The sequence below is a fragment of the Oncorhynchus kisutch genome, linkage group LG7, assembly GCF_002021735.2.
Source record: "Oncorhynchus kisutch isolate 150728-3 linkage group LG7, Okis_V2, whole genome shotgun sequence".
NCBI classification, from domain to species: Eukaryota; Metazoa; Chordata; class Actinopteri; order Salmoniformes; family Salmonidae; genus Oncorhynchus; species Oncorhynchus kisutch.
This window is the reverse complement of record NC_034180.2, coordinates 38,311,603-38,331,605: the sequence shown is the minus strand read 5'-3', so window position 1 is coordinate 38,331,605 and position 20,003 is coordinate 38,311,603. Positions and strand designations below refer to the sequence as shown.

General features: G+C 42.5%; 1 protein-coding gene across 3 annotated transcripts in view; it reads right to left on the bottom strand.

The window, feature by feature from the left end:
- LOC109893777 (T-lymphoma invasion and metastasis-inducing protein 2) overlaps positions 1 to 19,687 on the bottom strand; it is a 106,760-nt gene extending 87,073 nt beyond the window's left edge. For 2 of the 3 annotated variants that reach the window (XR_004210649.1, XM_031829065.1), the window contains exon 1: positions 19,488 to 19,686. The gene's annotated coding sequence lies outside the window, so the exon portion shown is untranslated. Of the gene's footprint in view, positions 1 to 19,487 lie in introns of all 3 variants that reach the window. The other variant, XM_031829066.1, reaches the window with a different exon arrangement.
- Between the last annotated feature and the right edge of the window lie 316 nt (positions 19,688 to 20,003).

Sequence of the window (20,003 nt, the reverse complement as noted above, 5' to 3'; positions counted from 1 at the left end):
TGGAAGCGTTCTACAAAGAGTGTCTTGGTCTTTGCATGTCAGAGACGTCTAGCTCCAGAACTACAAGGCAGCCTGAGTGTTTTACTCCCCACTGACAGAGACGTTAACAGACCCAAAGTCCGAGCTGGGAGTAAACAGCACATCTACTGCCATGTTCATTGGAGTGAGAACCCTGTGATCTTTCCAGGAGTGTTCCTCTCCATGTTGCATGGCTGCTGTCAGCAGTCTGTGTGTGTGCACGTGCGTGCGTGTACCAGAGAGGTAAATGCTGTGAATGCTGATTGCATTGAAAATCCACACCGTCAAAGTCGCAGGGATTTCAAATCAGTGACAGGTAGGTCAACCCTGGCAACCCTGGCCATAGATCAAAACAAGCTGTGAGTGTGTGTGCGAAAAGTTTTCCTTGCACCGGTGTAACCCCCAAAACAACCTTTCTCTGTCCATTAGGCAGCTTAATGGGCACTGGAGCTGATGGAATGTTGATGTGCACCTGCCGTTCTCCAGCAGTGGGACAGATGACACTCTCAGACGCTCAGAGGAGAAGCTGCAACATGTTGTACTCTCATACTCTGTGGGTTGTAAAATACACACTCATCTGCAGCAGGAGTATTCAACTCTTAAAATGTCAGTTAGCTTAAATGTCAGTTAGCTCTCTCAGGTCTTTTGTTCAAGGCTCTCCATTGGCAGTCCACTCCGGCAGAGATGTGGGCCCTGGGGGCAGAGGTTTGTCTCAGATGATCTGACATCCCTCCCATGGGAAAACAGGCGAGCAACAGGCTCTGACCGCCAGAGGACCAGATAAGAGTCTGGAGGGTCCCAGGGAAACGGGTCCCCACCTGGCACTGTGGGTCCAGCCCAGGAAGACAAGGCATATCCGCCAATCATGCCAGTTTCCTCCTCAACAGGGAGAAAGTGAGATAAATAGAGTGAAACAGAGACTGCAGCAAATTTTCACACCTGTCAGGTCAGTTTTTCTTCAAATCCTCAAGGTCAATGCTTTAAATATATGCAGCAATATCCCCAGCCCCCACAACCATCCCTCTGCAACCCCCTCTCTTCCCTCCTACACTGTCACACATGAGTGGTGTGCTGGTGAGGGTGACTAAAGTGTGTTCTCTAGTCTTTAAATTGAATCAGGTTGACTGGGTGTCCTGTACATGCTGCACGGTCATCTGTCACCTCCTCTGGCGGGAGAGAGACTATTACAATCAGCTCTCTGCTCACTCACTCATTAACATAGTGCTGTGTAGCCTACAGCAGCACACAGGCTAGGAGACAGATCACACAGCCATGGTGATCCATCAGACACATTTACCAAAACAGGTCGGAGAGATACTGGAGAGGTCAATATAGTCACTGGAGGATTCACTAACAATGATTGAGAGATTCTGGAATTGACTGGATACACACCAAGGTGATTATAACACACATACTGACATAGGAATGCACATACATACATACATCCATACATCGTCATCATTGTGTTCACCATCCTATAATATAAAGAGATGTAAAACGATAAATTCACAAATCAATTAATTGACAGCTTGAAAGACAATGTTAATCGTTAAGAGTGTATCAGGCTTAAGTTAAGTTAGTGTAATAAGTTAGCAATAAACTGCTCCTCATTATCTGGGCTCGCAGGGCAGACCACCAAGTCTTTGTCCCAGCAGAGCCAGCCACACCGGCTCACAATGGTGCAGGGATGTCCAAAGACTCTGTGTGTGTGTGTGTGTGTGTGTGTGTGTGTGTGTGTGTGTGTGTGTGTGTAGCTCATCCATCACTGCCAGAGAAATTCATTATCCCCTCTACATTCTTGACACCAGGGGGTTGCCCTTGTGGTCTTCCCCATAGTAACTGCCTCTCTCCGAGCTGAGAGCAGCACCCGTTACCCTGGACCCAGTTTTACACATCCAGACCAGGGCCTAGAACCATCCATGAGAAGGTTTGGCAGCATGCGGGGCTGTGGGACTAGAAGACTGGAGGACAAGTTGACGTTAATGATGATGAGTTAACTGTTCCAGCTCCACTGTACCAAGAGGATCCAAATGTTACAGATATGGCTCCAGTTGGCGGGTCTCGGTTCTCCTTTTTATGGAAAGGCATCACCATTCTGGCTCCAAATAGAGCCAAAGTCAAGTCACACAGACAATGAATCACTCAATTCACTCTTTGATCCAATTTGTGACCACTGGCTAGATCATAGGGTCCCCAGAGGCACCAGGTTATATGACAGGGACACACCAGCAGATGGTGTATAATTGAATTGAATGAATCAAAAATGTGAATTGATAAATATATGAATAAAAATGAAAAGTAGGGCAAAGGCAATGACAGAGCCAAAGTCCTAGAACCTGCCCTATCTGCATTACGTTGTCTCGGCTGCACATGTTTATGTAGTTCTAACTGTGGCTGCTGTGGCTGTTCCACATGCATGTAATGTAACACACTTCATGTGACCTCAGTGGAGGGGGCTAGGCTGTAGCTAGATGGCTAGCTGGATAGACACGCTCAGGGTCTACATCAGAGTCATGTAAACAAAAGGCCCTTAGTCCATCAGGACTAATCTAAGCTGTTTAGATAGAACGCCATGACGTGCTGAACCTGGTCTATACCACTACTGGAATACACACGCCCGAAATAAGTAGACGTTATACAGTAATACGGTGTAAACATAACTCTGTGCCAAGCCAGAGACACAGAAAGGTCATGTGCATCTCCACTGTAGCTGAGCTTCTGATTCAAATAACCATGTTGGTTCTTAGAAGCACAACTTACACACCCTTTAAAATGTTTTAAAAAATAAAATCACATACACCAGATAGGTGCAGTGAAATGTGTTGTTTTACAGGGTCAACCATAGTAGTACGGCACCCCTGGAGCAAATTAGGGTTAAGTGTCTTGCTCAAGGGAATATCGACATGTATATATATATATGATCTGAAAGCATCAATTCATATCCTCTTTCAGCAGCTTTTGACTCATAAAATCGCTGTGTAGACTAGACTGCAACAATGAAAGTCCATTGAGTGAGCGTGCTTTACAGACATGTTAAATGAGGACATATGGAAAGTTAAACACAATCAATGAAACAGAGTGCCTTGTTTGTTCACCAAGGCAATTGATCAAACTCATTTAGTTAAAGCCTAAAGGCCAGAATGGACCACAGCAATGAGATCAGTTACTAAAGAGTTGGACATTCCTCTTTGCTAAAAGACCTGGTGGGCAGACCTTATCATTCTAAGTGTTATTCAACTTTTTACATACCAGTCCTATGCTATATTGAATGCAAAGTCCAGTACCTACACCTGGTAGATAGGTACAGGCTGTACTACAGGCATAGGATAGAAATGTGGTCCACTCTACCTGATCAGCAATGTGAACATATTTATGGTATAGAATGTGTGTTGGCCAGGAGCTTCATAAACTGAAGAATTCTGCTGACCTCTAAAGAGCCTTTCTCTGAAGGTAAGGGGTTACCCTGCCTGAAAAAACTCTAGTACTCACATGCCAACGGATGGACACACACATTCTGTATTATGGAGAATTTTCAATCACACATTGCAAAAGGTTAAGACGAATGCTATCGCACTCCATTGACAAGCTGATAACTGATAGCAGAGCTGAGTGTGTGTGGCTGAGATCACTCATCTATATAGCAGATGCTCCCTGTCCAACCAGCAACAGATTACTTACAAGAACTGTGTCACAGTAATCATGCAATGTTATTTACTGGTGTGTGTGTGTGTGTGTGTGTGTGTGTGTGTGTGTGCATGGTATTCCTCAGGCTTTTCTCCTATCCAATTGGAAACACATTTGTCTCCACAGTGTTTCAGTCCACAGGAATTTCATAAAACCAATCCAAAGAGGTAAGGCTAAAATGTTTCACTGTTGAATTATCACTTCCAATGTAGGCCTATGGGTATTTATGTAAAAAAATATATAGCTGCTAGATGGCAAACCAGCACTGGGCTTGACTTGGGGTTGAAAGGGAAAATAAGCAGGAGAAACAGACAGTTGAAAACAATACAAATATTTTCTGGTTATTATGGACAAGGCACATGCACTGAGCTGATTTGAATTAAAATCACAGTCAAACAAATCTATGCAAAACAAACTCTTTCACACTCTCAAGAGAACCATTAAAAATGTAATTTAAAAATGGACAACAATGCAGCTGGCAAAGCTAATGCAGGACCAGACTGGCACCTCAGCTAGGGGGTAAGCACTAGCAGCTGTGCCACATGTGCAGCCTTTTACTGACATGATTGAATTAAAGCTGATGCCAAGCCTATTATTAACCCATCCAAGAAGAGCCTAAAGAATGTCAAATGAGACCCAGGCTCGTTAGGCAGTCATGCAAGGACTCTGACAAGAAAACACACCAATATCACATAGGGGTTGAATACTACGGCACAATGGAGCATTTAGAAAACAGCAAAAAATAAATAAAATGGCCAGTCATGAATACCAATTTATAGAAATGATGAATTGAGTTATGGTATTACTGTGCGCTCGCAGATGCACCATGGAGAGGGCCTGGCCTGTGGTCCTGTAGAGCAGGCTGTAATGAACAGGCAGATGCTTCAGCCAGTGAAGGTCACAGGGGTCAAAATGATCTTTTATGAGAACACAAGTGGAGTATTTATTCCGTGCCTTCATTCCTTAATCTGGGGGGGGGGGGGGGGGGTTAGGGAAAATAGAGAGGGCTATTTAACCCCCTCAGGCAAATGCACTGCTGATACAAAACACATTCTGTTTGGCTCCTCACTGGTGGTGTGTGTGTGTGTGTGTGTGTAGACCCCCTCTCTACCTTCAGGTTGTCTTTAGACTAGCCTATAGCGTGTTCCGTCATCCAGTCTCAGACTGACTCAGGAGAGGGGAAAAAGCTTTGCCACCAAGTTAGATAATGACAGGAAAGCACAGGAAATAAGGACATTTGACATCACTAGAAAAGCATACAGACTGTCAATCAGACACGAGAGTTGCACAGTCCAACTCTGCCAGTTATTATGGACAGACACACATATGTATGTAGTATGGTGGTATGTAATATGTAAAGTAAAGAAGACCTGCATTTATGAGTTTCTCCATGTTGATAAATGTGTGGTCGTCTGATGCAAAGCATGTGCGCTTACTGTGGAATTGTAGCGTAGAAAAGTAGTGTGCGTGTGTTATAAATATGTTAGCACAGTTATGGCAGAGCTAACAGTCCAGACACATGGCAGGGAGGGGGAGAGTAGAGTATGGAAGCTTGTTAAAATACTCTTGTAAAACCCTGTGGGATTAGCTGTGAGAAGCCTGTGGCGCTATAGGATAGCATAATTAGCAGAAACAGGCAGGTCTCTGACATTAAACCCCCCCCCCCACTTACGAAGAATTACTCTCATCGACTTTCTCGTCGCCATGTCAGACCTAGCCATCTGTTGTGTAATACATACTCTGAGGGTATTAACATGGCTTCTATTAACCAAGACCAGAAGGTCTTCCATTAAGAACCTTCTCTCTCATCAAACCATCAGACCTCCATTAGATGAAGGTAACACACTGATAGAGAGACACTGCCCACAAAATGAGGTGGAAACTAAGCTGCACTTCCCCACCTCCTGCCAAATGTATGACCATATTAGACACATATTTTCCTCAGATTACACAGACCCACAAAGAATTCGAAAACAAATCCAATTTCGATAAACTCCCATATGTGTTGGGTGAAACACCACAGTGTGCCATCACAGCAGAAACATTTATTTTCCCTTTTGTACATCATTACAACAATGTATATAGACATAAAGTCTTGTCTTTTACTACATATTTTTTTTTTATGATTTATCTATTTCACTTGCTTTGGCAATGTAAACATGTTTCCCAGGCCAATAAAGCCCCTTACATTTAAATTAATATAAATTTATAGAGAGAGCAGGGGAATGAAGACAGTAGAACAGACAAACCAGAGAGAAAGTAATAGCAGCAGTAATCTATAACGTTTGCTTTGGACTGAGGCTACACTGTAAGGAAACCGCAGTTCCTGGCTTTTCGCTACATTGTTATTATCGGTAAATGGATGGATTTGAACCTATTTACTGTAAAATATCATTATTGGTATAAAAAAGTTTTCAGCGAGGCTGATCTCTCCACACGAGCTGCTAACCAGACTGCCTGCTGCTTTCCCTCAGTGTCTTGCCCTGCCCAGCCTTGCCCTGCCCAACCCAGCTCTGCCCTGCACAACCTTATCCTACTGGAAACAAACAGCCAGGCTAAAGTAGCCCTCAGGAGTCAGACTATAAGGTTGGTTTCAGAATGACTAAGAGGGACAAAAATAATACATAATGGAATCATTCTATCATAATAAGACAGTAATAAGCATTGGATGTCAGATAACTGGGGAAACTGCCATTTAAAAGCTGTGCTAACTCTGTATTATATAGACTACTGAAGCTCAAGTTAAGATTGACAGAAACAAGCCAATGCCAACACATATTACTGCCTGGGCTTAGCTATATTCACTTAAATGAAGACTTGCTACACCTAGTACTGTAAGACAATCATGCGTCTTCTCTCCCAGACACAGTTGTTCCAATTGGCTGACTGAGTGACATCAGGCGTATGAGTCACCAGAGAGGGTATGCTCCATTAATCATAAAACTTTGAATAAATCATTTTTCACAGCAGTCGTTGAATCACATGCAGGACAGCGGGAGGATAAGATAAGATGAAAGCTGCACTGGTAAACATTCTACTTTTCATTCACAAACACATCTGGATTGCACTGCAGTGGAGTAAACTTTATTGGTAAAAGATGACAAGTGCTGAGGGTATGAAACACAAAGAATCACAAATGGAAAGAGCTCAGGAAGATAGATAATGACTGTAGTTGGCAATGGGGTTTCCATTGAGAAGTGGAGGATAGAGGAGATATCAACCACAGTCATGTGGGCGGCAGGGTAGCCTAGTGGTTAGAGCGGTGGGCCAGTAACCGAAAGGTTGCAAGATCAAATCCCTGAGCTGACAAGGTAAAAATCATGCCCTTGAACAAGGCAGTTAACCTGTTGTTCCTAAGCCATCATTGAAAATAAGCATTTGTTCTTAACCGACTTGCCTAGCTAAATAAAATATAAAATAAAATGATGGCTGTGTGGCAGCCGTTCCATCTACATAGGAGATGTCTATGGGAGGCCACAGGTTAATACACAGAGTTCCTATTATTCAGTTGGGTGGAATGCAGTTAAAAGCAGTGCCATGTGCTCAAACACTCATCTCTGTACCACTTCAGAAGAGAGGGTATCTCTCTATAAAAAAAAAACACACTCAGTCACACACTTCTCCAATGGCAAGCAGTTGTTTCATTGTACACAGGATGTGATTTCTTTTTCCTTCACCTGTGACTCAGTCCTTCCTTTCCCCAAGAGTCTAAACTGAAGGCACCATGCCCTCGCACATTCCCCCCTTCCAGACCAGCCCATTTGGAGCTGCCAACAAAGGGCCTGTTGAGTGAGGACCAAACCACAAGAGACAGTGGGGGGTGAGAGAGATGACCCGTAGTCACTAATCCTAAGGGGCAGCAGAGTGTCAGGCATGGGCAGAGATGTATGGACAATTCCAACGGTAAGGTTCTGAGAGAGAGGCAAGAATTCTGCTCTTAAAAAAGGACCGTGGCTGGACGGTCTCTCTAAAGAAGGCTGCCTCTTAGCTCTCATACCTTTAACATTAGGATTGTGCAGCAGCAGATTAGGAGCCAGAGTATCAAATGACAGCTGCATGTCGACAGACAGGAATAGCCTGAGATATACCGTACTGTCCAACTATACACCAGTTACTTACTGTTAGTGTTTACTCTGCCTCCTCAACAGTGGTTGTTTTCCATCATTACTGTACTCCCATGCAGTGTTCATTTATGGAGGTAAAGCTTCAGAGATTAATCACAGGCTTCATATCTAAAGGAACTGGCACAAAGTGGAGCCGTCACTCTTTAAACAGTTGCACAGCAGTGAACCATCTCTGGCTAGACTACAGATTTCTTTTAAATATGGCATTTAGAATGGAAGTGCTTGGCTGTCTGTGATGACCTCATTCTAGGGGTATGTGATTCATGAATATTGCACCAATGGCTGGGTCAGTCATGATCAGAGTAGGTCTAAGCTAAAAAAAGACGCTTGAGAGGAGTTCCCACATCTGACTTTCAAGGGGAACCGGAAGTTAGGTTGCAAATACTGTATCCCCAAAAAACGGAAACATCCGTTTTGTTTCCGACACCCAGAGAGAGTGCAGTAAGCCTAACACCAAGGCTCAGCACAGTCCTCTACTGCTACTGGACACCAACAGGAGGGGCACCTGCCAATGATAATATTTACCCAGTTGATCTGTTTAAAAAGGTAGCACCCTTCCCAACTATTTATCTGAAACACAAACCATTGAGAGCCATTAATTGCATGAGAACAATTCCTCTGGGAGCTGAAATGAAGCAGACCACAATATCAGCAGGTGAACTGTGTGCACTGCAGGGTGCAGACTGAAATGTATTCTGTGTCACACAATAGCACTCAAAGTAATCAAGGAGAAAATCTAACTCCACTTATCCAGAACACCTTCTCCTAGCTCAGCTGGTAGACCCATTGATTCCTCGAGAGGAATGAACTGAATGTTTTCCCTCCAAACAGATCACTGCTGATAAAATAAACCTAGCCAAGACTGGAACAGTCAGGGTGGTATGGATGTATGGAGAACCAGCCAGCTGGCCAGGGAACAGTGATTCAGAGTAAATTGGTCTTATGTAACAATTCTAGAAACGGCCAGCCTTGGAGGGTTCTGGCCTGGGTGTGGAGTGTCTAATCAAAAACTATTATTTTGACCAATGGGTAAAATTATGTTAATTGTGTAGATTCTCCTCTAAGAAAACCAATGGTCCAAACTTCATGTCTCTACCATAATCCATTCAAATGTTAGAGTTTCAACCCTTGTAGGGTGACTAAATCAATCAGTCAGCTAGGCTGGATGCTGTGTGAGAATTAATGCTAACTGACAGGCTCAAGGTTGAACTCTTCATCATTCTTCTAGAATCCAGAGGACATAAAACAATATAGAGGTAAGCTAGTTAGACACGTAGTATTTTCAAATTGTAGCTTTTCATATTAATGTGTAATTCCTGTTAATTTTCTAAGATTTCTCACAAAAACAAGTGTATTTCTGTGAAATGTCAAGGGAGCACTGAGCATAACACAAGCTTATTTTCAAAGCCTTTTACATTTAATTCAGCTCGTGTCGTGTTAATTTTGCTTTCTGCAACCTGTAGAAACAATTTTGCAGACGACCACCACAACAATATAAAATCCTAAAAAGTTGCTGCGAGAGCGTGGTGCTTATTATTGGATTACAAAATCTGACTTTTTGGATATAATGTTAATGATATGTTAGAGAAAAGACCCCACTGAAGGATTCAGAAGACGAAGAATCATACTCGTCTTGGTAAAATGTATTTTGTAACATAAGGAAGTTAAATTTCATCATATTCTGGGCAGAGTAGGTAAACACCCTACTGGGTGAACCGCGAGTAGAAGAGAAACACTATTGGACTGTGGTGAGAAACAGAACTGATCTCCTCTGATATCCGGAGGGCACAGACAAACACACCCACACAAATACACTTTCTTTCTTTACTGGCCGCCACATGACCCCTTCCCTTATCCTAGGGTTCCAGAGGAATACAGAGATGGAAATGGATACAAATAGCTTCCGTTTCCCATGTCTCAACATTTCTAACTATATGTTTTTGTGTTTGTAAGCCAAAGCAAACTAAACTAGCCATTTATACAGTAATTTTACCCTAAGGTCCTCCTACAGCAGCTGAGGCCTTCACGCCAAAGCAGCCTTAAAGATGGCATCTCTCCAGGGAACATGACTTGGAAACATAAAAATCTAATCGAGCTCATTCAAGGTTTGGATGCCAGGGTTGCTGGTGACCTAGAGCAATCAAGGCCTTCACTGTTTACATTGGTCTGACTCCAAATGACTGAACCAACATGACAAAGCCTGAATCTGAGGGAGAAAAAAAGTGTTTCTCTCACTCCTACATCAAACTAGGCTCCTAATTTGAGTGAGAGAGAGAGAGAGCAGCGTTAATGAGGCTGAAAATGCATCTCACATTCCACATGAGTGCTGCTGTAGCCAAGCTCTCAGTCAGTCAGTCACCACAGCACTTCACATCTCCCAGAAAAATAGAACCATTGAACTGGAGACTCTGTAGGCTGTTCTGCATGGTAGGTGACTGACACAACAAAATACATTTTACTGTGGTCTGTTTTGTTACTAGGACGTAGCGCCTGCTTGTAGCCCGGATGGTAGAGAGAAGGTAGAGTGAGTTGTTGATGAGGCATTGAAGCCCCACTGATGAGCAGGTGGGAGGAGAAGTGCACCCTGAACTGCATCATCTGGATCCATCACAGAGAACAATACTGGACAACACATGGCGCCTAATGGAACACTTCAGCCAATAGCGTCCCAGCTGTGCTGTATTTACACTTCCAATAGAGGTAGACGGTCACTGAGGCCTGATGGCTAGCGGAGGGTTGGGCTATATCAATCACAATTACAATTGTTGTGCTTGGCTGGTGAAGTAGTTTATGTCACAGGGATAGGCTGCACGATGGCAACTACCACTGACTTTTCTCAACCCGTCTGGACGAGTGGTCGTATTTGTACATATCCCTGACACACATGCGGTCACATTCACATCTAAACTCACAAACAAAGACAAGTACACATGTGCACCTGGCACTGACAGGTACAGTTGAAGTCGGAAGTTTACATACACCTTAGCCAAAGACATTTAAACTGTATTTTGCAATTCCTGACATTTAATCCTAGTAAAAAAATCCCTGTTTTAGGTCAGTTAGGATCACCACTTTATTTTAAGAATGTGAAATGTCAGAAGAGAGAATTATTTCTTTCAGCTTTTATTTCTTTCATCACATTCCCAGTGGGTCAGAAGTTTATGTAAACTCAATTAGTATTTGGTAGCATTGCCTTTAAATTGTTAAACTTGAGTCAAATGTTTTGGGTAGCCTTCCACAAGCTTCCCACAATAAGTTGGGTGAATTTTGGCGAATTTCTCCTGACAGAGCTGGTGTAACGGAGTCAGGTTTGTAGGCCTCCTTGCTCACACACGCTTTTTCAGTTCTGCCCACAAATGTTCTATAGGCTTGAGGTCAGGGCTCTGTGATGGCCACTCCAATACCTTGACTTTGTTGTCCTTAAGCCATTTTGCCACAACTTTGGAAGTATGCTTGGGGTCATTGTCCATTTGTAAGACTCATTTGCGACTAAGCTTTAACTTCCTGACTGATGTCTTGAGATGTTGCTTTAATATATCCACATACTTTTCCTGCCTCATGAAGCCATCTATTTTGTGAAGTGAACCAGTCCTTCCTGCAGCAAAGCACCCCACAACATGATGCTGCCACCCCAGTGCTTCACGGTTGGGATGGTGTTCTTTAGCTTGCAGGCCTCCTCCTTTATCCTCCAAACATAACTATGGTCATTATGGCCAAACAGTTCTATTTTGTTTCATCAGACCAGAGGACATTTCTCCAAAAAGTAGGATCTTTGTCCCCATGTGCAGTTGCAAACCGTAGTCTGGCTTTTTCATGGCGGTTTTGGAGCAGTGGCTTCTTCCTTGCTGAGCGGCCTTTCAGGTTATGTGGATATAGGACTCGTTTTACTGTGGATATTGATACTTTTGTATCCGTTTCCTCCAGCATCTTCACAAGGTCCTTCGCTGTTGTTCTGGGACTGATTTGCACTTTCTGCACCAAAGTACATTGATCTCTAGGAGACAGAAACGTGTCTCCTTCCTGAGCAGTATGACGGCTGCGTGGTCCCATGGTGTTTATACTTGCGTACTATTGTTTGTACAGATGAACGTGGTACCTTCAAGCATTTGGAAATTGCTCCCAAGGATGAACCAGACTTGTGAAGGTCTACAATTTTTGTAAGTCTTGACTGATTTCTTTTGATTTTCCAATGATGTCAAGCAAAGAGGCACTGAGTTTGAAGGTAGGCCTTGAAATACATCCACAGGTACACCTTCAAATAATGTCAATTAGCCTATCAGAAGATTATAAAGCCATGACATAATTTTCTGGAATTTTCCAAGCTGTTTAAAGGCACAGTTACACTAAGTTATGTAAACTTCTGACCCACTGGAATTGTGATACAGCGAATTATACGCGAAATAATCTGTCTGTTAACAATTGTTGGAAAAATAACTTGTGTCATGCACAACGTAGATGTCCTAACCGACTTGCCAAAACTATAGTTTGTTAACAAGACATTTGTGGAGTGGTTGAAAAACGAGTTTTAATGACTCCAACATAAGTGTATTTAAACTTCCGACTTCAACTGTAGATGCATGCTCCTTGGTTAGTGTTTATGCTCCTCATTGCACCCCTTGATCCCCTGAAAGATGAGTGTGCTGACAGGATGAGCATTGATACAGGAAGAGGAACACAAGGCACCCCTGTGGCTGTTACCTGTAGCCCTCAGGCTGTCATAACATTACAGATGTGTTGCATCCTGGTTGGTCGACCCCTGAAGTACAATACCCCTATTCCATTGTTACCATGGGAGCTGCACATGTAGGGGCTCAGCCATAACTGCAGCTTGTAGGCGTATATCATCCTCAAGTCCTGCTGCTGGGGCTGGATATGGGGCTTTTACCAGACTGACACCTTATTTCACATATATTGCACTGTAGTTACATTAGCTGCCACTTAATAGCTGCAGTCTACAGCCTTGGCATTGTATTTAGCGATGATCTACCGGAGTTTTGATGAGCTCTAGTCCTGATTTTAGTGCATCACACACAGAGTAAATCTCCACTCCATGACAGAACACTCTGTAATCTTCCATCATCTGCATGATAAATCTTAATCTGCGAGTTTATTTGGCACGTCGCTTATATGTTCACCTTCATTTAATCTTAATTTTCCCAAACAAACCACATGGATGAATCTTGAAACGTGACCCACAATAAACACAATTCAATTTGAACCAACACATTAATCTCCCCAAAGGCTTAAATTTATAGCCGTTTAGGGGTGTCAGTCTGAACATGAATAGGCCATGGGCTTCCATCTGTTCAGCTGAACACCAGTCCCACCAACCAACACGTATGTTTGTTTAGTAAAGGATCAAATACTGGGACAGATTGCTACTTTTTGGTACCGGAGACCCGATACGGGAGCCGAGCAGGTCTGGATCCAGAATTCTAGATAATGGCACGGGTCTGGGTGAGACCTGATATGATTGTCATGGTTCTCGGGTATGTGTAATTTTAACAGACTTGTCTGGAAAGACCAGTATAGATCGTAACGCAACTGCTGCTATAGAGGGAGAGAGAAATTGTATCATTCATGCCGCTGCTCTTGCTTTTCATGAGTGAAGCGTGTAAGCTTGTTGTTGTTGGCCAATCATAAGTCATAAAAGCAGCATTGGGCTAAATTCATAGAGCCGCCGTGCGTGGCAAAAGTTAGGAGATATCTAATCAATGGAATATGGAATTAAAATTACATAATTAAAATGTTAAGGAAAGGATCAAGTGACAACAGGTAGGCTGCTACTTAATCTGAATGGAGGTGTAACTTTAGCATGAGAAAGCGCATGCACTGGAGCCTCAATTAGCCTAGCTAGCTAAGGTTAGCGTCTCCCGGTTTGATGCAGTTAAGTCAGGTACTACGTAAACATATTTGATGATAAATAACCTATTGGTCTACTATAGTGCGAGTTGGCTTGGTTGCTTGCAGTCTCTCCCTCCCTACTCCCTGTGTCACTTGCTCACAGTGCGGGCCCCTCCCCCGCCTACTAGAACGGAGTCTCTCCCACTTGCGCTTTATCAGCTCCAGTTAATAAAGTACGTTAAAAAATGACTTTTCTGCTGCTTTCCTAACTCAGATCAGGTCTGGATCCGACCAGGTCTATATGGAACGGGTCTAGTTGTCCTCGGATCCATTTGTAACAGGTCTCTATATTTAAAAAAAAAAAATTGGGTCTGGGTGGGAAAGCCTCAGCTCCATTTCAGAACAGAAGACGTCTACCACAGGTGAAGACCTCTACCACAGACCCCCCCCCCCCCCCACCAATCCCACCCAAACAACCAGTTTACAGTATAAGCTCTTTATGTCTGACAAGCAGTATGGAGCTGCTGCTTTGAGTATTGCTTATACATATTTTTTTATGTATTCCCTGTGAATCTGGTTGTTCCCCATTCAGATAAAGTAGCCATTTAAGTCTCTTGCAATATTTATCATAAATTAGTGTGAAAGTACCCCATTTCGCCCACTAGATGCCATTGTTCCTGCTACTTTTATCCACTTTGCTGGTCTCGTGTTTATTAAATGGATCACAACATTTTCTTTGCAACTTTGGGTAGAAAACGAATAACTTTTGCTTGTTGTCTAAACAAATTGTGCCGTCATCCTCATAATTTAAGCCAGTCCTCCATGAAAGCAATTCAGTTGGTCCTTCTCTTAGGCTTAATATTTGCCCAAGAAACGGCCCTGTTTTTCACACTTAAAAAAGTCTGGATTAGTTAGACCATTCCTGGTGAACAAGCAAACCGTTAGGCTACAGCACTAATGGTTTCCATGTTCTGTTTTCTAGTTGTCTTGAATGGTAAAAGTCCCAACACACTGTTTATTGTTGTGTAATGGTAATGGGTTCGGTTTAATGGTAAATGTCACTAATCACATACAGGTGTTTTCTAATTATTTATTTTAAAAAAAACATATGACTACAATGCAATGGTTTACAATTGTATTAGAGTTGTCACAATTTAAATCAAATCACATTTTATTGGTCGCATACACATGTTTAGCAGATGTTATTGTGGGTGTAGTGAAATGCTTGTGCTTCGAGCTCAGACAGTGCAGTAATATCTAACTAGTAATATCTAACAGTTTCACAACATATACACAAAATACACATCTAAGTAAGGAATGGATTAAGAATATATATATATATATACACATACATATATATCAGAGCGGCATTTCAGTCACTAATTCTGGGCTGTAGGAAAAGTCTTCATATCAAAATTGCACTATGTGGAATGCTCTCAGAGAGCTATATTTTTTTTTGACTTTTCAAGGAGTTGGGTTGAAGCATTCCTAAGAGAAGGTAAAACTCAATTGCTTTCATGGAGGACTGTCTTGAACACACAATTTACCACATAATGTATTTGTAATGGGCAAAAGCTATTGGTTGTCTACACATAGTTGCAAACAAAATGTTATGATCCATTTAATAAACACAATAGACCAGCAAAATGGATTAATGGGTATCGTGGCAGTAGCACGAACAGTGGCATCTAGTGGGCAAAACATGGTACTTTCACACTAATTCATGGTAAATAATGCATGCAACTTCAATGACTAATTTCTCTAAACAGGGAGAAAAAAACATCACCAGATTTCAGAAGAATCGGAGATGGTGACTGTCAGGGCTTGCTGAAATTACATGGAATGACCCAATGGAGACTCTCCATTGATATGAGAGGGCTTTTCAGTCCATGAGTAGGCTTAATCTGGGTCCGTACACCCACCCATGTGAGTGAACCAATGTCAAACTATGGTTTGTTGTCCCTGTAATGGGAGGGAGCCCAAGGGACAGGAAGTGGTGGTCATGCCAGTCATCTGGTATGGCAGCCTGGTGAAGTCCCCATCAGGACACTGTCGACACCAGCCTGAGCTCACCTGCTTTTTATAGCTCTCCTCCAGACACTGCTGAATTGCCTGCCCAGCCCACGTGCACACACGCCACACTTCTCCCATTGCCTCAAATGCCAAATATAACTTCAGCCACAGGGGAAAAAACTGCCCCATATGACATTAATATTTTCCATGGTAGCTGACTAGAAGGTTCAATGCAGCCATTATCATCTCAATATCAAATCATTTCAGGTAACAATTAAGTACCTTTCTGTGATTGTTTTCAATAAAAAAAATATTGTCAAAAAGAAACAAAAATAGCTTCTTAGCAAATACCAGTTTCTCAAGGAAGAATTTTTCTAGAACTGTATGGGAGTGGTCTGAGTGGTGAGGGAAACTTGAAAACTAGCCGTTATTGGCAGAGAAGTTTGGAACTCTAATTCTTAATGGTCTATGAACTAATTTGATGTCTCTTGGCAGAGGCCAAAACGCCATCCCAACAAAACAAGTCAACATCTCAAGCAGCCATTTCAAACGGCTCTTTACACAGAAAGGCCATTATCATCATTTTCACAATATTATTCAAACTTCACAGAGTGGAAATATATATAAAAACACAGGGGGGAAAAATAATCACATTTTTGACAGCATTGGGACTTTGGGGAGTGCATTAGTCCAATCTTGTGACATTTCAAATCGTCTTAAGTTGATCAACAAGAGCAGATCAGTAGGGAAAAACAGTCAAAACAGCACAGATAACAATAAGGCACCCAGTGCAGTCAGAAACATGAATTTCCTGTGTCTGGCTATGACAAATTCTTGCTTGAGAAAGCTGAAACACTTTTGGACCATTTTAATTGAAAACAATCACAGTAAAGTACTTAGTTGTTTCCCAGAAAAGAATTTGATATTGAAAATAAAAAACAGCTGCATTGGACCTAATTTTCCAATGTGTAAGGATTGGGATGTACAGCAGAGAGAGAGAGAGAGCAGAGATGATGTGTTTCCCCTAACAGTGCCTCTACCTACAGACAGTAAAAGGCCTTCTCCTGCAGTGTGGAATGTGACAAGAAGCACAGATATTACCAACGCCTGATAAGTCACAGCCAGACGCCCTTATATGGAGAAAAATGTGCCGCGAGAAGACATGAAAAATGTGTGTTTCTCTGAGAGTTGCTAGCACTTCAGAATTAACGACGGGCATTCACAGCACACAGCCTTCCAATGGGCTTATGGGGAGGAGAACCATACGGCAAGATGTCCAGCTTGTCATAGGCCTAAAGCACTAACTATTGAAAAGATTGAAGTCCATAGGTACTTTCACTTTAGCCAAATAGGTTCAGCTTTAACACATTAGACAAATGAACACAGTACGTATTAGGACATTCCTTTTCTATGAGTACATTTAAAAAGATATATTTTATTGTTTCATAGTGTGTCAACACTCACTTGAGCGAGGAGTTGCAGATGCCTCTCGAGACCATATGTGCCACCCAGTGAGAGTAACATTACAACATCCCTTTAGTCCTTTGTCACTGGTAAACAACTCTGACAGCTAATGGTGGGGCCAGCTGAGAGGGGAACTAATCCCATTCTTCAAAGGTCACATCAGGAGAAAGAAAATAACACAATCATATGGTTTGCTATGTTTCCATTGAAAAAAAAAGCATGTCCATATCAATTCTGACTGCAGACCATTTTGGGCTGTAAGTATAAAATGTAGTCTTCCTTGTGGTCACAGAAAGACCCAGGCATACGGATCATGTCTCTAATCCTATGTTTTGTTATTGCCCTCTGAAGGAGCTGGCGCTCATGACAATAACAACAATTATGTCCATGAGCATGTGCTGTGTAAAGAACATCAGGAAGGGAGTAGAGTAGGGCCGTCTGCTGAGATTTAAACCACAGAGAGCCTGTCCCCTTCAAAGAGAGCCTGTCCCCTAAATAAGATAACAGTCAACAGCACACATGTTCATTTCTGGACAATGTTCCATGGACAGACATTAATGCAAGTTTTACAACTTTTAAATAAGCATTATAGTCCTTTTTTTAGTTTACTTAAATACATATTTGTGTGAGTGAGGGCGCAAACTTGATGAGCAAATGTGCAGTGACAGCCAGGTCAGAAATGTACCATGGCATACCAAAGACTATAATAACTCCATTGGAGACTTCAAACAGACACACACCAGTAATATAAGTCTCCCAGTAAAGCATTAGCCTGGTTTAATGAAAAACCTTCTCTAGGCCGCAGCAGAGTGTAGTACTGAGGGTGTGTGACAGTCAAACAGACAATAGGGTGATGGGTTACCATAACAGAGAGCCCTCTGTGCCAAAAGGCATGCCTGGCCCTTCCTCAAGTCCCTGCTCTCTGCCTCCTCTCCTGGGTGTGTTTGCTCTGGCCAGCCCTGCACTCCAGGGTTCCAGGGGCCCTTTTGTTGCCTCTGTCGCCCCAGAGCTCTTCAGCACAGTGATAACCACCACCCCACTTCCCCAACAACAAAGACAGAGGGTAAATCACCCCCCACACACACAACACGGCGGAAGGAGCAGGCCGGCCCCCGGACATTTACGGGCATCGCTGGGCGCATTTCTCTCCCCATAAATCAGCAGAGAAGGAAACAATAACGATGCTCTCAGACTGATGTCAGTTACATATTGAACATCCCCAGGCCTTTCATGGTCACAGGTTAATGCATTTCTAATGATCAATTACCTGGGGCAGGTATAGGCAACTTTGATGGGGGTGGGGGCCACAAAAAAACACTAACTCATCATGAGGGGCCGCAGTGGCTCTGCATCAGTGGAGGCTGCTGAGGGGAGGACGGCTCATAATAATGGCTGGAACGGCGCAAATATAATGGCATCAAATACCTGTAAACAATAGAAACCATGTACTTGATACCACTCCACTAATTCTGCCCCAGCCATTACCATGAGCCCGTCATCCCTAATAAAGGTGCCACCAACCTCCTGAGGTCTGCGTATCCACATTCATACCCACACATGCAGTCAGTGGGCCCAAGCCTTTTCCGGGCCCTATGTGAAATTGTTGGTTCAATGCAGTTTAAATGTGGTTAGGAGTGACTCTGGGCTCCTCATGTGGCATTTTAACGTTTTGAAGGCCTACAGCAAAATATGACAAGCTTTCAGCAGATTTAAGTTCATCATAGGATTTTTTTTTAAATGTCTTCTATGAATAATTTGGTATAGACCCTGAAGTGACTAAAATTGCGCTTTCTAAACCGCACAGGCCAAATTATGAATGGAAAGAGAGCAAAGAAAAGATACAAATCACCAGTGATTAAATGTTTGGATCAAATGACAAGAGGGCAAAGACTCTTGCAGCACAGATTGTTGGAAATAATGTAAAGTAAGCACACGCATCTATGCATTCTTGTGAGAGAGATCACCACAAAACTTTGAAAACAGTCGCATTCAGATTCACTTGGTGAGCGGTTAGCCTCCAGCAAATTTTATTTAACCTTAACCTATTTAACTAGGCAAGTCAGTTAAGAACAAATTCTTATTTACAATGACGGACAAATAATGATAACGTTGTATTGTTTGGGCACAGCTGCAAGTTGTAATAATGCGCACAATTATAAGCACTGAGCACTTTGGTTTTCATAAACGTTCACGGAATAATTGTCCAATATTCATGGAATAATGCAACAAAAAAAATCAATTCAACCAAATATTAAACTATTGTCTTTACTGTGGACGATATGAAAGAAGACTTCTCCTTTTACGATAATCGTTTTTTTTTAAGTTCGTTGATCAACTTACCAGTTTACAATAGTGTAAGAGAAGACGTTCGTTGTATAGTGTGCCGTATTTTTCGTGAACTCATAAACATCGGCTACACGTAGTTTTCTACGTAATTTGGCTTTTAACACCAGCGCTGTCCCACGGTGATCCCACGCTTTCCAAGTGTTTTCTTGGTCGCACCACCGGCACGACGCCAAATACTGAACTCCTCCCAGACAATGTGTAGGGATTTAACCACGCCTCTAGCTGACGGACACTAGACTCGACTACTAGGCGAAGTCATGGACCAAACGCAACATTTCATGGAAAAACATGCATCTCTACTTTGATTCATGGTGCTCTTTTTTAAAACTGAAACAACTTTAGTTGTCTAGTAATGAACCCCAAGCAGAATCCAGCAGAGTGCAGCCTGCTGTACACAGGTCAACATATTTTCCTATATAATCTTTTACAGATGTGTCTTGTCTGTCACATAAAAATGTGTGATCAACAAAACAGACACATTTTCTTCACCACAAATTACAAAGAAGATAG